This window comes from Pseudorasbora parva, chromosome 11 (assembly GCF_024679245.1).
Source record: "Pseudorasbora parva isolate DD20220531a chromosome 11, ASM2467924v1, whole genome shotgun sequence".
Classification (NCBI taxonomy): Eukaryota; Metazoa; Chordata; class Actinopteri; order Cypriniformes; family Gobionidae; genus Pseudorasbora; species Pseudorasbora parva.
In genome coordinates this window covers 45,734,611-45,746,977 of record NC_090182.1, presented here as the reverse complement: position 1 = coordinate 45,746,977, position 12,367 = coordinate 45,734,611, and the positions used below count along the sequence as shown (strand labels likewise).

At 38.7% G+C, this 12,367-nt stretch overlaps 2 protein-coding genes across 2 annotated transcripts in view; one reads left to right on the top strand and one right to left on the bottom strand.

Moving 5' to 3' along the window:
• gnpda2 (glucosamine-6-phosphate deaminase 2) overlaps window positions 1–12,367 on the bottom strand; it is a 469,370-nt gene that overhangs the window by 257,932 nt on the left and 199,071 nt on the right. The gene's annotated exons all lie outside the window — the stretch shown is intronic.
• Window positions 1–12,367, top strand: part of snx25 (sorting nexin 25) — a 78,751-nt gene that overhangs the window by 9,104 nt on the left and 57,280 nt on the right. The gene's annotated exons all lie outside the window — the stretch shown is intronic.

Here is a 12,367-nt window from a genome sequence, read left to right as displayed (position 1 = left end):
TGTAAATATATAATGTGTTATAAAATTGTGAAAAATCGATTTGACAGCAATTTTTAATTTATTTTATGTATAAATAATGTATACTGTATATAATGTTATATATTAAAATACATACAATTAATTGGACCAAAGATTTTATTTTATGCAAAACATTTTGGTCTCGTCCTTTTTCATCAACAGTAATGCATGTTAATTTAGTCTTAGTCAGCGTTTTTGGACATTTTTGCAGTCTCTTCATCGTCTCGTCTTAGTCATGGGAAAAAGGTCGTTGACGAACATAAATTCGTCTTGTCTCGTCTGACGAAATTAACACTGTTAGGGACACCTGTACAATTTCTTATTAATGCAATTTTCTAATCAACCAATCACATGGCAGTTGCTTCAGTGCATTTAGGAGTGTGGTCCTGGTCAAGACAATCTCCTGAACTCCAAACTGAATGTCAGAATGGGAAAGAAATGTGATTTAAGCAATTATGAGCGTGGCATGGTTGTTGGTGCCAGACGGGCCGGTCTGAGTATTTCACAATCTGCTCAGTTACTGGGATTTTCACACACAACCATTTCTAGGGTTTACAAAGAATGGTGTGAAAAGAGGAAAACATCCAGTATGCAGCAGTCCTGTGGGCGAAAATGCCTTGTTGATGCTCGAGGTCAGAGGAGAATGGGCCGACTGATTCAAGCTGATAGAAGAGCAACGTTGACGGAAATAACTCATTACAACCGAGGTATTCAGCAAATTATTTGTGAAGCGCAATTTGTGAAGGTTTAGAGTGTTGTAGGTGACTGGTCCAAGTCAAAATGGCCCACCCTCAAGTTTTCAGAGGTTTTAAATGTGTTGCTAACGTGTTTTAAGTGGTTGCTAGCGTGTTGCTATGCGGTTTCTAACGATTCTGGATTGTTCTAGACAGTTTCTAAGGTTTTTAGGGTATTCAGAGTGGTTTCTAGGGGATTGAATAATAGTCCAAGTCAAAAATCCCACCCTAAAGTTTTAAATGTTTTGCTATGCAGTTTCTAGGTTGTTCTATGTGGTTGCTAGGGTGTTGCTATGCAGTTTCTAAAAATTGTGGGGTTTCTAGGAGACTGAATACTAGTCCAAGTCAAAAGAGCCCACCCTCAAGTTGTGAGAGGTTTGAAGTGTGGTGCTATGGATTTGCTAGGGTGTTCTAGAAGGTTACTAGGGTGTTGCTAGGCATTGTTTGCCTTCACACAGCACACATTTGATATCGTCGTCTGATCACATTTCTTGGCTTAACCAACGCACCTGGACCATTAGCTGCTTAACCACATTACTGATCCAAGATCAGGTATCGCAGAATGATGTAAATCAGTTTGTCATGAGGCACACTTCCTGTAGATCAGCCTGACGAGACAGAGAATGAAAGGGAGTGGAAGACATTCCTATGGGTAGTTTTCCATCACGTGAGCCGTGGACAGAGAAGACCATGATTGTATGTGATCATTTTTTTGCCATACCAATCAAAAGGAAGCCGCAGCCGTACATAAATGGAAGGTGAAGTTGTGCATTGTGGGCAGAGGTGGATAGTAACTAAGTACATTTACTGGAGTATAATTTTTTCTGGAAACTTATGATTTTTACTGCACTACATTTGAAAGACTAATATCATACTTTTTACTTCACTACATTTCTATCAAGGTCAAAAGTCGTTTCTGTAGCAGCTCTGAAAGTCGATGGATGATTTTTTCCTTCTTTAAAAGGTTTTGTTGTTGTTGTTGTTGTTTCAGGAATCACTCTTATAGGGTCATATACATTTTCCCATCATTTTTTGAACACTGATGAGTTCATAGCAAAATGGAAGAGGACGGTTCTTAGGCACAAGTGTGTGCACCCATAGCCAAACTTTGAAAGTATGTTTCAGTTAGAAAAAAATCAAGATTAGTTTAGTTGGCATTAACTTGGTGCATGTCTTATAAAATATTAAAACGTCTGGGATAGGGCTGGGCAGTATGGCCCAAAAAAATATCACAATATAATTTTCCATATCAGTCGATATCGATAAATATCACAATAAATGTAAAATCTTTATTTTTTTAAAGTTTAAAGGCATATTTTTGCTCCTGAGTGAAAGATGTATAAAACAGACAGTTAAGTGTGGTTTTAAACTCCTTTATTGTCAAAACATGACAAACACTTCCCAAACAGGTGAACAGTTTATTAAAACTGAGGTAGATTTATTTATTAAAATATTATTTGTGGTCAGCATTTTTTACTCTACACTGTATATCAATAATATCATCATTACTTAATCGTGTAAGTAGTAAAACACTAAAAACGCAAACGGGCAAAAAAGAAAAAGGAAAAAAAAGGTCCCCTGTGCATCTCTCTCTCTCTCACACACACACACACCGACAGTGGGCTGGCCGCGAGAGGAGGGAGAGAGCAAAGTTTAGTATTTGTGGAACTCCAGTAAGGGCTGTCTAGTCTATTTTATTCATTTTAAACATCGGATTAAATTATTTCTCTTTGACACAGGCGATGCTGAGTCATTAATACATCACCAAACACAAACAATTATGATAGCGATGTAGAAGTCCGATGTTTTAGTGATTATAGTTTGGTAGCGTTAGCTTGTTGTCAGTCACCCACCGCAACTAACAAGGTGATAAGCCTGTGTGTGAATGTAGTTAATGTAGATTTACCGCAGTGTTGGGCTCAATGTTATATGGAAGAACTTCGAAGAAGCACTATCATTTAATAATTAAATTCTGTGTGGTGAATGTGAACCTATGATAAGCAGTCCACGTAGCCTTCGTCGCTGTTTTATGTCGGATAGGATCGCCAAAATATCTCCAAACCACTGAAGTTGAGCGAGCTAACTTGTCAACAATATCTGTGTCCTTCGAGCTGGTCGAGAGCTCTGAGTTTTCTTCACTATCGCTCATTTTTCTCGCTCCACTTCACTCCGATCCTCCAAGCCTGTCAGTCACTGACTGTAAACAGCAGCGCGTGCCGCACCCAGAAGCCCGGTCTGCAATACGCATGCGCAGCATTACGCATAGCGTAAGTATATATCGAGAATTTATCGAATGGTTGTTATCGTTTTATCGAGGAAAATTATATTGTGATGATTATCGTTATCGTTTTATCGGCCAGCCCTAGTCTCAGAAGAGAGAAGAGTAAAGTTGGGAGAATATCAGATGTGTATCAGTGTATTGGATCCGTGCATTCGACCTTAAAGTGACAGCAGCTTTATAAAGAGCTTTGTAACTTTTCTACAAGTATTTAAATGAGTTTAAGTTAGTCGTATGCTAGTATGTCAGATGAAGCGTCACTGAATGGCTTAAACCATGATGGCATAATGTGCATTTATACAACAATAATAAAATAATAATACGTTGAGATAAAAAAGGAAATGTACTTTTGATACTTAAGTACTTTTGCAAACAGATACTTCTGTACTTTTACTCCAGTATAAATCTGTTGATACAACTTTCACTTGTAACGGAGTAATATTTGACCAGTAGTACTTTTACTCAAGAAATGAAGCTGTGTACTTTGTCCCAGTAGCTCTGCTTATTTTGCCAAATATACTGTATTATGTCACACAGAGATTCCATGCATTCAGAATATTTTACATGCTGTACATAAATAATATGCGCTGCAGAAACAGCATTTATAGCCCGTCTGTCTATGGCGTGTGAGATCAGACTAGAGCGTGTTTTGGTGATGAATACGCCTGCTGTGCAAACGCCGGTTGTTATCTCAGACTCCCTGCTGGGTGTTTTTTTGTTTTTACGCACCGATGACAGAATCTCATCAGCACTAACGTCACGCGGCCTAAACAAACACTGAGTGCTGCTGTTTGGCATCCAGTCTGACTCGTATCAGAATCTGATAAACTCAATCAAGACAGAATGACGGAGGATTGAAGAGATGCTTTATGTCTGCAGTAGTTGGACCGCATTGATTCGAGCTTTAAATCATTCAACACAATGTTTCTCTCATGTTATATTTATGAGTTCAGTTGGGGTTTTTAGCCAAGCCGGGCTTCCCGCAAACAACCTGAATGACTCAACGGTCTCATTATTTATTTAGTTATTGGGATTTAGTCCATGATCAGCTAAAGCACAATATGGAGTCTTATGATTATATTATTATTGAGTGTGAAACGGAGAGAGTTATACTGAAGTTTAAAGGGCAGCTGTTGAGATTTGAGGGATATTTTCATTAGATGACCAGAAGACGATTTATAACTAATTTAATTGTCATGTCTGTGGCAGTGTTATTATAGTTTTATTCGTATTTTAAAAATACATTTCATGACAATTTTTATGTAACGTGCTTGTAAATTTAGCAGATTTTTTTATTTAAATTTTGCTATTTGTTTAATTTATTTTATTTCAGTTTTATTTATTTTTTAAAATTTCCAATAAATTAATAAGAATTTTAGGGCTTCAACTAAAACTTACTTCACTTTATTGGCAAGACAACATTTTAGATTTTTGTTCAGTTTTTCAACTAACTTTTAAATGTAATTTAATTTTTAACTTTTTTTTTTTTTAACTTTTTTTTTATTTTTTACATTTTGCTTCATTTAGCATTTAATCTGTGAAACACAATTCTGCCAGAATGTGGGCCCTGGTCCATATGGGGTCACTAATCTATGCTATAGTCCGTTTAACCCCTAAAAGTGACAGTTTCTATGGATTTTAGGTTGTTCAGAATGGTTGCTTGATGATTGAATAATAGTCCAAGTCAAAAAAGCCCATCATCAAGTTCTCAAAGGTATTAAATGTGTTGCTGTGCAGTTGCTAGGGTGTTCTAGGTGGTTGCTAGGGCGTTGTTAGGTGGTCTTTGTGGATTTTAGGGTATTCAGAGTGGTTTCTAGGTGATTGAATAATAGTCCAAGTTAAAAATGCCCATCCTTATGTTCTAAGGAGGTATTAAATGTGTTGCTGTGCAGTTGCTAGGGTGTTCTAGGTGGTTGCTAGGGCGTTGTTAGGTGGTCTTCGTGAATTTTAGGGTATTCAGAGTGGTTTTTAGGTGACTGAAAAATAGTCCAAGTTAAAAATGCCCATCCTTATGTTCTTAAGAGGTTTTTAAATGTGTTGCTGTGCAGTTGCTAGGTGTTCTAGGTGGTTGCTAGGGCGTTTTTAGGTGGTTTCTATAGATTTTAGGGTGGTCTACATAGTTTCTAGGTGATTGAATATTATTCCAAGTCAAAAGAGACCACCCTCAAGTTGTGACAGGTTTTAAATGTGTTGAGGCAGTTGCTAGGGTGGTTTCTAGGCATTTTTGGGGGATTGCTAAGTGACTGCATACACCTCTTCCTGTATTCTGAGCTCAGCTGGCTGTCAGATTTATGAATCGAGTAAGTTAGATGTAATTTCATTCCCATTAGTAATGATTGCCAAAGCGAGAATCACTTAAACCATTGCTCATGCTTAAAAGTGTAGTTCACACAAAAATGAAAATCCCGTCATCATTTACTCGCCCTCATGATTTTAAATGAAGTTCTGGTTCTGTTCTGTTATCGTAATGCACTTTTACATTCAATTACAAACAACGAATCACTGTTCCAAGTCTGATCTTTTCAGTCGATTGATTGATTTATTTCACAATGCAGGTCTTAATGATCTAATTCAACTGGTGAGGTATAATCCGTGAATAATGACTTAAATTTTGGTTTTCATTTCACACAAAGATTTCCTTCAAAGATTTTATGCTGCTTTAAGTTGCGAAACTTGAAAGGCCCAGACCATGTTCACTGTTATTGCATGAAACGGCAACCAGATGTAAAGGCCCGTTCACACCAAGTATGATAACTGATCACAATAAAAATATATTTCTGAAAGTCGTTCTAATCTAAATATAAAAGAATAGCACACACAAGTGAAGTCTTTATGGCTGCGTCTGAAATCACATAACCTCTACAGGGAGTGCAGAATTATTAGGCAAGTTGTATTTTTGAGGATTAATTTTATTATTGAACAACAACCATGTTCTCAATGAACACAAACTCATTAATATCAAAGCTGAATATTTTTGGAAGTTTTAGTTTTTAGTTTGAGCTATTTTAGGGGAATATCTGTGTGTGCAGGTGACTATTACTGTGCATAATTATTAGGCAACTTAACAAAAAACAAATTTATACCCATTTCAATTATTTATTTTTACCAGTGAAACCAATATAACATCTTAACATTCACAAATATACATTTCTGACATTCAAAAACCAAACAAAAACAAATCAGTGACCAATATAGCCACCTTTCTTTGCAAGGACACTCAAAAGCCTGCCATCCATGGCTTCTGTCAGTGTTTTGATCTGTTCACCATCAACATTGCGTGCAGCAGCAACCACAGCCTCCCAGACACTGTTCAGAGAGGTGTACTGTTTTCCCTCCTTGTAAATCGCACATTTGATGATGGACCACAGGTTCTCAATGGGGTTCAGATCAGGTGAACAAGGAGGCCATATCATTAGATTTTCTTCTTTTATACCCTTTCTTGCCAGCCACGCTGTGGAGTACTTGGACGCGTGTGATGGAGCATTGTCCTGCATGAAAATCATGTTTTTCTTGAAGGATGCAGACTTCTTCCTGTACCACTGCTTGAAGAAGGTGTCTTCCAGAAACTGGCAGTAGGACTGGGAGTTGAGCTTGACTCCATCCTCAACCCGAAAAGGCCCCACAAGCTCATCTTTGATGATACCAGCCCAAACCAGTACTCCACCTCCACCTTGCTGGCGTCTGAGTCGGACTGGAGCTCTCTGCCCTTTACCAATCCAGCCACGGGCCCATCCATCTGGCCCATCAAGACTCACTCTCATTTCATCAGTCCATAAAACCTTAGAAAAATCAGTCTTGAGATATTTCTTGGCCCAGTCTTGACGTTTCAGCTTGTGTGTCTTGTTCAGTGGTGGTCGACTTTCTGCCTTTCTTACCTTGGCCATGTCTCTGAGTATTGCACACCTTGTGCTTTTGGGCACTCCAGTGATGTTGCAGCTCTGAAATATGGCCAAACTGGTGGCAAGTGGCATCTTGGCAGCTGCACGCTTGACTTTTCTCAGTTCACGGGCAGTTATTTTGCTCCTTGGTTTTTCCTCACGCTTCTTGCGACCCTGTTGACTATTTTGAATGAAACGCTTGATTGTTCGATGATCACGCTTCAGAAGCTTGGCTATTTTAAGACTGCTGCATGCTTCTGCAATATATCTCACTATTTTTGACTTTTCTGAGCCTGTCAAGTCCTTCTTTTGACCCATTTTGCCAAAGGAAAGGAAGTTGCCTAATAATTATGCACACCTGATATAGGGTGTTGATGTCATTAGACCACACCCCTTCTCATTACAGAGATTCACATCACCTAATATGCTTAATTGGTAGTAGGCTTTCCAGCCTATACAGCTTGGAGTAAGACAACATGCATACCGAAGATGATGTGGTCAAAATACTCATTTGCCTAATAATTCTGCACTCCCTGTAAGACCTCTAACAAAATTCAGTCGCACCGACAGAAACAAGGATCGCAAAAGCTTTCAGTTAAAATTGCTCAATGTGCATTTTAGTCTGGGCCTAGCCTGAGCCTCGTCTGTGAAACCGGCCGTTGTTGCTTAATTAGCGCTTTACCATTTGCACATTTTGGACATGAATGGGAACTGAAATCTCAGCTTGTTGAAGAGATGTTCATATCACCGTACCTCTGTAATCTGGTTAATATTACGAATAATCTAGCATCTTTGCAGAAAGTTTATTTGAATTATTTTTTATATTTATTTATTAAATTGTTATATTATATAATATTAAAATGTAATTTTGTATTTATAATGTGTTTTACTTTTCTATTTTATTTATGTATTTATTAATTATGTAGTATAGTCTTTTTCTTGTGGTCGAGAATGTGAATGAATCTGGTTTATAATACATTTTTACGAATAGCATCTTTGCAGTAAGTTTATTATTTTTATTTTATATATATATATATATATATATATATATATATATATATATATATATATATATATATTATTTATATGTGCAATATTTTATTTAGGATTTATTAATTGTAATAATTTCTATTTTTATGTATTTATTTATTATTTACTATAGTCTTTTTCTTACATCTTTGCAGCAAACTTATTTTTGTTTTATATATATATATATATATATATATACAGTTCCTTCTCAAAAAATTAGCATATTGAGATAAAGTTCATTATTTTCCATAATGTAATGACAAAAATTAAACTTTCATATATTTTAGATTCATTGCACACCAACTGAAATATTTCAGGTCTTTTATTGTTTTAATACTGATGATTTTGGCACACAGCTCATGAAAACCCAAAATTCCTGTCTCAAAATATTAGCATATCATGAAAAGGTTCTCTAAACGAGCTATTAACCTAATCATCTGAATCAACTAATTAACTCTAAACACCTGCAAAAGATTCCTGAGGCTTTTAAAAACTCCCGGCCTGGTTCATTACTCAAAACCGCAATCATGGGTAAGACTGCCGACCTGACTGCTGTCCAGAAGGCCATCATTGACACCCTCAAGCGAGAGGGGAAGACACAGAAAGACATTTCTGAACGAATAGGCTGTTCCTAGAGTGCTGTATCAAGGCACCTCAGTGGGAAGTCTGTGGGAAGGAAAAAGTGTGGCAAAAAACGCTGCACAACGAGAAGAGGTGAGCGGACCCTGAGGAAGATTGTGGAGAAGGACCGATTCCAGACCTTGGGGGACCTGCGGAAGCAGTGGACTGAGTCTGGAGTAGAAACATCCAGAGCCACCATGCACAGGCGTGAGAAGGAAATGGGCTACAGGTGCCGCATTCCCCAGGTCAAGACACTTTTGGGCTACAGAGAAGCAGCACTGGACTGTTGCTCAGTGGTCCAAAGTACTTTTTTCAAATGAAAGCAAATTTTGCATGTCATTCGGAAATCAAGGTGCCAGAGTCTGAAGGAAGACTGGGGAGAAGGAAATGCCAAAATGCCTGAAGTCCAGTGTCAAGTCCCCACAGTCAGTGATGGTCTGGGGTGCCATGTCAGCTGCTGGTGTTGTTCCGCTGTGTTTGATCAAGGGCAGGGTCGATGCAGCTCGCTATCAGGAGATTTTGGAGCACTTCATGCTTCCATCTGCTGAAAAGCTTTATGGAGATGAAGATTTGGTTTTTCAGCACGACCTGGCACCTGCTCACAGTGCCAAACCACTGGAAAATGGTTTACTGACCATGGTATTACTGTGCTCAATTGGCCTGCCAACTCTCCTGACCTGAACCCCATAGAGAATCTGTTGGATATTGTGAAGAGAAAGTTGAGAGACGCGAGACCCAACCCTCTGGATGAGCTTAAGGCCGCTATCGAAGCATCCTGGGCCTCCAGAACACCTCAGCAGCGCCACAGGCTGATCGCCTCCATGCCACGCCGCACTGAAGCAGTCATTTCTGCTAAAGGATTCCCAGCCAAGTATTGAGTGCAGAACTGAACATAATTATCTGAAGGTTGACTTTTTTTTGTATTAAAAACACGTCTCTTTTATTGGTTGGATGAAATATGCAAATTTTTTGAGATAGGAATTTGGGGTTTTCATGAGCTGTGTGCCAAAATCATCAGTATTAAAACAATAAAAGACCTGAAATATTTCAGTTGGTGTGCAATGAATCTAAAATATATGAAAGTTTAATTTTTATCAGTACATTATGGAAAATAATGAAATTTATCACAATATGCTAGCTTTTTTAGAAGGACCTGTGTGTGTGTGTGTATATATATATATAATTTTATATGTGTAATATTTAATTTAGCATTTATTAATTGTATTAATTTCTATTTTTATATATTTATTTATTATTTACTATAAATAGTCTTTTTGTTGCAGTCGAGAATGTGCAAGTTCTCCGTCGTGCATGTTTTCTGCCGTGTCACTCGATAAGCGGAAGCTGCCTGAAGGAAACGGCACGGGAACAGTGTCTGCTGCACTTCCTGTTGCTCAGCTGGGGAAAGTCAGCACATTTATGAGGTCACTGTGGCTATAAATAGAGCCGCCTCAGCCGGGAGGAAAAATGCCTGCAAACCAAGCTTTCAGAAAGAGCTGCACAAAGGGTGTCACTGAAGCGCATTTGGCTCTCGATCGGAGTGTGTGAGTGTGTGTGTGTGTGTCTGTACAGATTTGAGCGGCCTGTTGCAGTAATCCTCTGGTAGTGCCATCACATTCATGCCATCTGCCACAGTGTGTATGGCGTCTCCAAGTTTTTGAGAAGTGTGTGCGTGTGTGTGTGTTTGTTTTTTTGACATTTAAAAGTCATCAGAAAATAGTTTTTTTTCCAGATGGAATATTACAGTATTAAATTATAATTGATTTATCCGCTCACATCATTATTGTTTTAAATTCATGTAATCTTGAGTCAGAATATCTTCCTCTCCCTCTTCATCTCTTCTCTGATGATGAGGGCGGGGCCACCTGTCACTCACATGAGATCCATCAATAGCAGACCACAGCCATCCAATCAATTCCCCACAGACTAAATCAAGCCCCGACCTACTTCAATTTCATGCCAACTTTAAGCATATTATTTTTAAACACTTTTCATTTTGGTTAAAATTGTACTAAAATATTTAGCAGATTCACTGATCAGTGAGCACTGGCACGTGAGTAAATCCGGGTGCACACTGCGCTTTTGGCCACGATTTGTCCGTCTGAGACAAATTTAGCAAATCCTAAAAGATTCCTCAGATCCTCGGCTAAAATCTGACGTCTTTGATCGTTAGTTTGACATGTTCACCGGCAGCCGATTAATGAGCGCTGCGATCAAATTTCACCTCAGACCAAACTCTGGCAGTGTCAGAAGATTTGGCACACAATCCTGCAGTGTGACTTCTCCTACGACGACCGTCAAATATCTCCGTTTTCAAGACAAACTATGACCAAAACGAGAGCTAGAGAATTCTTTGTAGCCAGCATTTCAGTCGCGTGTAATGCAGCTCACCGTCACCGAACGCGTCATTCATTGATGATATAAAACTCCGGACGAGTTTTCTAGCGTGCGTCTGTCTTTAGCGCGCCGTCACTATCGTGCAGTCTGACATTAATGCCAGCTGAGATATTAAAGTGTGACGTGGCTTACATCGGGGATCGTGTTTGTACAGTCTGACAAGGGACATTCACAAAGGATTTTGAAAAATCAGGACCCATAACACTGATGGTCTCTTCATCACGGCTCCTGTTAGTGGGTGGGATATATTAGGCAGCAAGTGAACATTTTATCCTCAAAGTTGATGTGTTAGAAGCAGGAAAAATGGGCAAGATTAGTAATTTGAGCGAGTTTGACGAGGGCCAGATTGTGACGGCTAGACGACTGGGTCAGAGCATCTCCAAAACTGCAGCTCTTGTGGGCTGTTCCCGGTCTGCAGTGGTCAGTATTTATCAAAAGTGCTCCAAGGAAGGAGCATCCACAGACACATACACATACACAGAGCATCTCAGTCAGTGGAGGGACCAACAGAATATTAGAAAGATGGTCATAGTGTTATGCCATACATATAAATTAAAGGTGTCATGAACCGGCTTTTAAATTTTTTTTATACTGTTGTCTGAGGTCAACTAATGATGTTCTTGTGGTTTTTACATTCAAAAACATCATAACTAATAAGTAATAGGCTATTTTCTACACTGGGTTTTGATGGGCGTGTCACTGGAGACTTGGAAGTAAACGCCTACTACGGCTAGGATTGGATAATATTTGCATATTTAATGAGCTTCAGCTCCCCAGTCAGTCCACATGACGGAGAGGAGAGAGTGAGGGAGAAGCGGCAACCAGAATGATTATCTCGACCACAGGGCTCGTAAACGTGTTCTGCACCATTCCCGTCGGATCCAAATCCAGCATCGACAGGAGACTAGTTTATAAACGATCCCGCAGTGAACTGAAGTGAACATGTCTTCCCCACGTGAGCTGGAACTTTATTAAAAATAAAGCTCAACCACTCATTCCTAATATTAGGATCAGAAGGAAGCTTATGCAGCGACTGATCGGCCGATCAGCTCCATGAGGGTTAGACGCGCTGTAGAGGTGTGTGTTTCGTCGCACACTGACGTCAGTATGAAGCACACGATCATTTGCTGGGCCTGGTGTCTATAAAAGCTTTTCTTTGACTAACAATGAAGTTTTCAGCTCTGAAACTTAGAGGATATTATATTAACATGACCTTTTATATTTCAAAAGCTCATGGAAAAGTTGATTCCTCAGTTCTATTCACCACCCCTTTATAAAATCAATATTCATAGTAGTCTATTTATTCTGATTGAAACTGCATACAATTAGTCTAAACAAATATTTTACTTGATGATGATGCCGTCTATAGTGACAGGACAAACCTCAGATTCTTAATTTACACTCAGTAAATA